The following is a 10,000-nucleotide window of genomic DNA, read 5'->3' as shown; positions in this document are numbered from 1 at the left end:
CATACATACATATATACATACATACATACATACATAAATATATCAAAGGCTTTTTCCCCCTTACACGGGGATAACCAAAAAGAAAAAGGCATAGAAACCACACCCACCCATTTCATTCCATTCATATTCCACTCCCCTCCACCCTCCTCCCTACCTCTTAACTTGATACCTCTTGGATGACTGGTCATCCCCGCATCCTATCCACTGCCCTGGGTCAGAAGCAGTGTCGCAAGACACATCAAGTCCACAGCAAGGCGGTTTCATAAATTCGGCGAGCCCCCTCCCCGTCCCCTCATGCAGAAAAGGAGAAGGCGGGAAGAAATCCTTTCGGGGTGCGTCAAATAGTTTCTCATATATACTTCCTCACCCCCATCCCCACTCACTCCCCCTCATGCATCATCCATACACAACCCTACTCCATTCACCCCTGTCTTCTGTCCTCTCCCGTCCTTTCTCAACAGACATTCCACTATTTTGTAATGCCCCTTTCACCCCATCCATCAATCTCATCCTAGGACGGCCCCACATGATTACTTCCTTCCACCTCTGCCTTCCACACCTCTTTTAGTAATATTTCTTCACTCATTCTTTCCATGTGTCCAAACCATCCTAATACTCTTTCATCAACCCTATCTCCCAGCTCCCTTTCCACCCTTGTCCTCCTCACCTCCTCATTTCTCACTCTATCCAGCCAAGTAACCCCTATCATACTTCTCAGACATTTCTTCCCAAACACATTCAAACTCCTTCTCTCTTCCTCTCTTATGTTCCATGTTTCTGCCAGGTACAGTGCTGCTGGCACAATCATTCCTTCATATAACCTCCTCTTAGCTTCCATTCCCAGATGTCTATTTCTTATTACACTTTTTAATCTACCAAGGCATTTACTCGCTTCTCTCAATCTACATTCTACCTCCACCCCCACTCCTCTCTTTTCTGCCACATTCGCACCCAATTATCTAAAACAAACCACATCCTCCAGTCTCTCACCCTTAATACCCACTTTCGGCCTGCTGTCACTCTCTCCCCTTGTACATCTCATCACCTTACTTTTACCCACATTTATCTTCAGCTTTCTTCTTTCACACACCTTCTCAAAATCTGTCACTCACTTCCTCAATCCCACCTCTGATCCTGTTACAAACAACAACTAGCTTATTTCCCACTTTTTCTCCATTTTCTTTAACCATCTCCAGTCCCTGACCGGCTACCCTTGCATTCAGCTCTCGTACTACCTCATACATGTATAGATTGAACAGCCATGGCGACATAACACATCCCTGACGAAGTCCCACCTTTACCTGAAACTATTCACTCTCTCCATTTCTAATCCTAACACAAGCTCTGCTACAAGCATAACGTCGTCAGCAAACAACAACTGGCACATTTGCCACTTTTTCTCCATTTTCTTTAACCATCTCCAACCCCTGACCCACTACCCTTCCCTTCACCTCTCACACCACCCCATCCATGTATAGATTGCACAGCCAGGGCGACATACCACATCCCTGACGAAGTCCCACCTTTACCTCAAGCTATTCACTCTCTCCTAAAACAAGCTCTACTACTCTCGTAAAAACTCTTGACTGCTCTTAACAGCTTTCCTCGTATCCCATGTATCTGTAATACCTCCCACAGTGCCTTCCTGTCTACCCTGTCTTAAACCTTTTTCAGATCCATAAAAGCCCAAAATACATCCTTACCTTTTCTTATAGCTTTCTCACATACCTGTCTTACCACAAAAAGCTGATCTACACAACCCCTACCTGTCCTAAAACCACACTGTTACTCACCAATTACTCCCTCTGTTCCTAACCTAATCATCTCAATCAAGATCCTCCCATAAGCCTTCCCAACTACACTCAACAAGCTGATCCCTCTGAAACTACTACACTCACACTTGTCCCCTTTCCCTTGTAAAGCGGGTCTATACAAGCACTCATCCAGTCCTCCGGCACTCTACCCTCTTTTAAACAAATATAAAATAATCTCACCAACCAGTCCACCATATTTCCTTTTTTCAGACATTCCGTATGAGATTCATCCAACCCAGGTGCTTTGCCTGCTCTCATCATCTTAACAGCTGCTTTCACTTCATTTTTCCGTATTTCTCTTCCATTTTCCTCAATCATCACTCTCATTTTCTTAGCGCTTCCCACTACAACTACCTTTCCCTCCCTATCCTCCTTCACATTTAGCAACTCCCTAAAATACTCTGCTCACCTTCTTCTCACTGCCTTCTCCTACATTATCATCTCTCCATCTGCACCTTTTACCTTTTCTTCTCTACTTGATTCGCCTCCTCTTCCTCTTTTAATTTCTTTCCAAAACATCTTTTTATTACTTTCAAAATTTTCTGTCATACTCTTACCCCATTTCACATCTGCTCTCCTCTTTGCTTCCTTTATCTTTTGCTTAACTTCCCTTCTCTTTACTTTATACCTCTCATACGATTCCCTCGTCCTAATTTGTAGCCAATCTATAAACGCCTGCTTCTTCTCTTCTACACCCTTCTTTGCTTCCTCATCACACCACTCACTACCTTTCCTTCTATTTCCTCCTGCCTCCTTAATCCATGTACCATCTTTGCGCACCTTATGACTCCCTCCTTGAACCATCCCCATTCCTCCTCCACTCCTCGTTCTACTCTATCCTTCACTATCTTCCATTCCTCTCTCAGCTTCTTCTTATACTCATTCTCCTTTTCTTTCTTATTTAAGCAGTTCACTCTAAGTACCTCCCTACCTTCTGCCCTTTTCCTCCTTCTCCACCTATTACAAAGGATTACAAAGGCAGCATGCCGACAGGAGACCTTTTGGTCCATATCTTGGTCGGATGCGAAAAAATCATAATAATAATAAAATAATAAATAAAAACTATAATAATGTAAATAACAAATAAAATACATAAATAAATGCATAGGTATAGTTAAACAATAAACAAACAGGTAAATAGTAAATAATAATAAATTGACATATACCTAATAACAAATAAAAATCAGACAGACAAATGATAACAAAACAAAAACAAATAATATAAAATAAATTATAATCATTACAGCATCTTGCTTAGTTGTTTATCCAAATGATTCTTAAAGCTTCGAACTGAACTACATTGCACTACCTGTGCAGGAAGTTTATTCCATTCATTAACTACACGGTTGGCAAAGTTGTTTCTACCTACTTCCAAATTGAATCTATTTCCAGACAGTTTGAGACCATTGTTTCTTGTCGGATTCTCATTCAATGTGAAAATTTTGTCACTTTTGATGTTGTCAATTCCCTTTAAAATCTTAAAGACCTGTATCAAGTTACCTCTGAGTCTACGCTTGTTTAGGGAAAGCAGATTCATATGTTTTAGTCGATTTTCGTATGATTTATTTTTGATATATGGAATCAGTTTTGTGGCTCGCCGTTGTACTTTTTCCAGTCTGTCAATGTCTTTAATGAGATTCGGTAACCATACGGAAACAGCATATTCCAAATGTGGACGAACTAACGATTTATATAGCTTGTTAATGAGTGATGGACTTTTGAAAGCAAAAGATCGCGCAATCAGTTCTAGAATCTTATTTGCTTTTTCAGAGGCTGAAATACACTGCTTGGATGATTTGAGGTCGTTACTGATAATTACGCCGATATCTTTTTCACTATCCACTATTCACTATTCTCTACTCTCAATTTACCTTTCACCAGAAAATGACCTGATATTCCCCCACTCTCTCCCCTTAGAACATGTACATCCTTAGCTCTTCCTACCATACTCCTGGTCACCACTATATAGTCCATTAACGCTCTATCTACCACCTTTCCATCCACCACCCTCTCCCATGTGTACTTATGCTTGACTTTCTTCCTAAACACTGTATTTGCTATCATCAACTCTCTTTCAAGATATATCTACACCATCAATTCTCCATTACGATTTTTACCTGGAACTACATACTTCCCAATCACTCCGTCTATTGGTTCGTTTCCTACCCTAGCATTAAGGTCTCTCAATACAACTAGATTGACATTTCTCCCTAATCCCTCTATGCACTCATTTATATCTACCCAAAAAGCCTCCCTCTCCTCTACGCTCTTCTCACTACCAGGCCCATACGCACTTACAAAAACCCACATCTCCCTTCCCAGCTTCACCTTCATCCACATCAACCTTGATGAAACCTCCTTCCACTCCACTACACGCTTGCTTATGTTTTCACTTACTAGTATACCCACCCCTTCTCTCCTACGTTCCCTCGTCACTCTCGAGAACCTCCGAAGCTACACTCCCAAACTCACACTCGCCCTTCCCTTTCATTTTGGTTTCACTTAAAGCCAGCACATCCATCTTTCTTCTCGCAAACATACTGCCTATCTCTTCCCTTTTACTCTCATCTGTACCATATCCACGCACATTAAGAGACTCAAACCTTAGGGTACTGGTTGGAAAACTCCCAGACCTTCCTATTCCTTTTTTTTTTTTTTTTTTTTTTTTTTTTTTTTTTTTTTTTTTTTTTTTTTTTTTTTTTTTTTTTTTTTTTTTTTTTTTTTTTTTTTTTTTTTTTTTATAGAAATGTCCCCTTTGGGGATACAGGTAGCAGGAATCCTAATCCCATCCCCCTACCTGTTTTTTGTCTTCTCTTACGACTCAAGTGGATTGACTTGGTGGTAGTATTCTCTTCACCCACCACAGGGTAGGCGAGAAAAGGAAATGAATATTCAGAGAAATGGTACAAGGCAGTAATAAGGGGTTGGGGGACAGCATAACGGAGGGACAGTCGTAGTATAAAAGTGTCATCATTTCTCTATGAACAGAGTTTTCCTCTATCACAGACAAAGTGTGTGGTTCTGGTCCGTAGGGGCGCCCCGTATAGACCCTATCTCAAAATACACTTACTAAAATTATTTGTACTTACATCCCTTTTAAGGAGAGCGACCTCCAAATTAGATTCGTCCAAAATGACTTGACAAATAAATAAAAAATAAATAAATAAAATATATATATATACATATACATACACACATATATATATATATACCTGTATATATATATATATATATATATATATATATATACATGTATATATATATATAGAAATATATATATATATAAATGTGTATATATATATATATATATATATATATATATATATATTGCTAAAAAGACTGTCTAATAAAAATGTACAAGTGTTCTGGTGCTCCTCACGACTATCAAAGTTATGTGATAATACAGAAAAAAAAACCGACAATTCGAAATGAATACATACATACATATACCAAAGGCTTTTTTCCCCTACACGGGGGGTAGCCAAAAAGAAAAAGGCATAGAAACCACTCCCACCCATTCCATTTCCTATATATTCCACTTCCCTCCGCCCTCCTACCTCCCTCTTATCTTGGCACCTCCTGTCGAAATGAATACCGATGATAAATCCAAAGAGAAGCCCAAAGAATTTTATGGTTACATCAGAGACAAGAAGGTTAATAGGAATCACATTGGCCCACTATTATCTGCTGACAGTCAACTTGTACATTCGAATGAAGGAATGTGTGATATTTTAAACAATTAGCTCAGTATTTGTAAACGAAACATCTCACACTGAAGTCCTAGGTGAAGCCTGTTATATGTCGAGGGGAAACTTGCTCACTACTGTATATATAACAAAAGAAAACAAAACAAAAGATGTATAGAAAAACTCAAAGTTAACCACTTCAGTACGATTCAGATTACATATAGCAGTATCGGCTGCCATATGTAATTTGTATCACACTACTCGCATTATAAAATATAAAGTCACTGCTGTATTACTCGTTCTCATTTACTCTGAGTAATGATAAACACAGAAAGTGTTATCAAACCAGTTCAGAGAATCCAGGGGTAACTCATTTATATATATATATATATATATGTATATATGTATATATATATATATATATATATATATAATCAAGACGCCGACATCGACATCCTCGTGTACCCACTCGCGCCTCATGACACCTACGTAGGCGTCATCGTACCGAGGTGGTTAATAAAACACCAGGGCCTGACTGTTGGCATCCATGAATCTTGAAAGAAATAAGAAACGAGATTGTTATTCCGTTAGAAATTACTCTAAAAATATTAATCATATCAGGAAATGTCCCAAGAGAATGGAAGTTAGCTAACGTTACCCCCAAATTCAAAAAGGGTGACAAAAAGAAGCCAATGAACTACAGGCCTATAAACTTAACTTCAATCGCAGGAAAAATTATGGAAATTATCTTCAGAAATGCTATCAAACACCATTTAGAAAGTACATGTTAAATAAATGGGAGCTAGCGTAGATTCAGACGGAAACGTTCCCGTGTGACTAACTTACTCGAATTCTACAACGTAGTCATTTAAATTATGACAAAAATATATATAAATTTAACATATCTGGTTTTTGCAAAAACTTTTGATACCGTCCCGCACGAAAGACTACTTGGTAAATTAGCTTCGCACGAAATAAGTGGTAGCCTATTAAGCTAGATTAGTAATTGGTTAAACGATTGTAAATGGCGAAACTTCTAAATTAAAAAATATTACGAGTGGCGCTCCTCAGGGTTCCGTTCTTGGGCTACTTCTATTTATAGTAATTATGAATTGTATAGACCATGGACTGAAATCTATTGTCTCCAAATTTGCCGATGATATAAAAATGCGCGGAATGATCACATAAAACAATTAGATATTCAAGAAAATTTAGATATATCACAGCAATGGTCTGAAAAGTTCCTAATGAACTTTAACACAAGTAATTATAAGGTTATGCACATAAGTAGAAATAACAAGAAGTACGATTACAAGTTATCTGGAAAGTCGTTAACTAAAGTGGATAGTGAGTGGGATCTCGGTGCAATTATCAGTGATGATCTCAAATAATTTAAGCACTATATTTCCGCTTCAGAGGAGGCAGATGAGATTCAAGGACTGATTGCACAATCTTTTGATTTTAAAAATCCATCTGTCATTAACAGATTATATAAATCGTTCGTTCGTCTACATTTGGAATATGCTGTATCCGTATGGTCACTGAATCTGATTAAAGACATTGACAGATTGGAAAAAGTACAACGGCGAGTCACAAAACTGATTTCAAATATCAGAAACAAATTATACGAAAATCACCTAAACATATGAATCGATTTTCCCTAAAAATCGTAGACTCAGGTGTAATTTGATACAGGTCTTTAAGATTCCAAAGGGAATTGACATCAAAAGTGACGAAATTTTCACACTGAATGCGAATTACATAAGAAATAATGTTTTCAAACTGTCAGGGAGTAAATCTAATTTGGAAATGGATAGAAACAATTTCGTCAACCGTGTAGTAAATTAATGTAATAAATCTACTGCAGAGGCAGTGCAATGTAATACAGTTCGAAGTTTTAACATTCATTTAGATAAATAACTAAAATATAAGCTATAATGCCTGCCATTTTTTTTTTTTTATTCATTAAATCTATTTAATTATTACTATCTGTTAATTTTTTGTTGTTTATTTGTGTTATTTACTATAGATTATTGTTAAGTTTCTGCTTGTTTATTATGTATCATTATATTATTATTTATTTTATTAATTTATTTACTTTTTTATATATTTGTTTATTTATTAGTTTTTTTTTTCGCATCCGACCTAATTATGGACCAAAAGATCTTCTGTGGGCATGCTCTTCATTTATATTCGCGCGCGCGCGCGCGCGCGTGTGTGTGTGTGTAATAAAACAACTTGGAAAGTAAAATGAAAGGTGATAAAATGTATTCGTCTATTTAAGACATTTTCTGAGGTACAGGGTAAGGAAACAGTGACAATATATATACAAAAGAAACACACGAGGGGGGGAATTAGGCCAGGTCCATAGTGACCTCACTCTCTCAGCACTGCCGGACATTTGAGCCGGCTACTGTCAACAATTTTGTATGTTATAAAGTTATCTAATTTATACATTCCCATACTCATATTCATGTTGTTCTTCAATAAAGCTTTAATATAACATTATTCTATGATATTTCTCTCCTTAATGTCCTTACTTAAGACGATTTTCTTCGTGTTATCCCAATCAATCCATTAATTAAAATCCCATAAATGCACAAACAACCCACTTAAAGCTTGCTCTGTTCTGATGTTATATTTATGTTGATTTATTCTCAATTTTAAATCCTTGCCTGTTTGTCCAATATAATTAAAGTTTTGCAAGGGATACTATAAACACAGCCTTCATTACAGTGGATCAGAGCTCTGTTGATGTATGCTGCAGCTACGGATCTTTTGTAAGTAGCGGCGGCTAATGTAGGTATCTTTGGTGAACACTTTAGTTTTGAAACCATTTACATCTTTAGTAATATCCAGATCGAGGAAGGGAAGACGTCCCTCTGCACTGCTTTCATGGGTGAAGGCCAGACGGGAGTTGTCCCAATGACACAGACACTTCCATCAACATCATGATTTTCAGCAAGCCAAACCTGACCAAGTCCTTAATACTGAGGAATAACACAATACCCAAGATCCCGATGGAGGCCTCTTCCAATGTAATATATAAGTTTTCATGCCAGGAGGGCCGCTGTGACGGCTCCAATTCTTACATCGGTAGAACCTCCAACATATCGAAACCAGTGATCTATCTTCCAACATATCATTTACCACCACGACCTGAAGCCATCTCTGAGCACATTAGAAAAAAAAAAATCCACAGAGAAAAATAAATAAATAAAATAAAAGACGGCAGATTACGGAAGTTTTAGCCATAACTTCCCAGCATTCCACCATCAATATGCAGCAAGCTGCAGATTTTACCCTCTTTTCAGGCCGCCGCCTCCAACACCACCAAGAACGAGATGCCCCTGAGCCCCCACTGGAATACAGCGCCCGTTAGAGCTTCCAGGAGCACCTTGCGCCAAAACGTCCTCCTGAGCTCAGTGCCCTACAACAACAACGCCAGCCCACTGAATCATGCACCAGAAGTCAAGCCAGAGCTTCCAACACTAATCCACTGACCTCCCCCAGGGAATCTAATTGACCCCTACCACTTTCCTCAGTAACCTTACCCTCTCGTACTTCTACCAGTGACCTCACCCATTGATTCATCCTACTTTTCCCGATTACCTCACTAAAGAACTCCCATTGACTTCCACAACTTCTCCCAGTGACCTTACCCAAGGACTTCCGATGATCTATCCTACATATCCCTATAACATCATTTTATAAGCAGTACAGGTCAGTCTGTAGACATTATCATGTACAGCATCCCTTCAAGATACATAGCTATAGTTCTTCTCACCCTGAAGAAGAATCTGAGATACGGAAAAAAAAAATCAGTATTTGTGTCATCAGTCTTAATGTACTCTTATTACAACAGTTGGCATCCATCAACGCCTATCACTACACCCTTTCACATAATATCGAAAAAAGATATATTATGTTTGAGCCTTTTTTTTTTTTTTTTGTTATGAAGGCATATGAGGGGCTGGAAAGCCTCGGACCAGCACCCTAAAGTTTGGGTCTTTTAATGTGCGTGGATGTGGTACAGATGAGAGTAAAAGGGAAGAGATAGGTAGTATGTTTGTGAGAAGAAAGATGGATGTGTTGGCTTTGAGTGAAACTAAGTTGAAAGGGAAGGGTGAGTGTAAGCTTGGGAGTGTAAGTGGGAGGTTATCAGGAGTGAAGAGAGGGCGAGGGAGGGAAGGGGTGGGTATTCTAGTAAGTGAAGAGATAGGTAAACGGGTAGTGGAGTGGAAGGAGGTTTCCTCAAGGATAATGTGGATGAAGGTGAAACTGGGAAAGGAGATGTGGGTCTTTGTAAGTGCATATGGGCCTGGCAGTGAGAAGAGTGTAGAAGAAAGGGAGGCCTTTTGGATAGATCTAAATGAGTGCATAAAGGATTTGGGAAGAAATGTCAATGTAATAGTACTGGGAGACCTTAATGCTAGGGTGGGAAATGGTCCAATTGATGGAGTGGTTGGGAAATGTGGAGTTCCAGGAAAGAATCGTAGT

General features: G+C 38.5%; 1 protein-coding gene across 3 annotated transcripts in view; it reads right to left on the bottom strand.

Moving 5' to 3' along the window:
- The window catches only part of LOC143021323 (gamma-glutamyl hydrolase-like), a 511,265-nt gene that overhangs the window by 298,194 nt on the left and 203,071 nt on the right, over nucleotides 1–10,000 (bottom strand). The window lies entirely within an intron of this gene.

Source organism: Oratosquilla oratoria, chromosome 42 (genome assembly GCF_046742065.1).
Source record: "Oratosquilla oratoria isolate Oo_2021 chromosome 42, ASM4674206v1, whole genome shotgun sequence".
Lineage (NCBI taxonomy): Eukaryota > Metazoa > Arthropoda > Malacostraca > Stomatopoda > Squillidae > Oratosquilla > Oratosquilla oratoria.
Note: the sequence above shows the minus strand (reverse complement) of the source record. Positions and strands in the feature narration are given on the sequence as shown.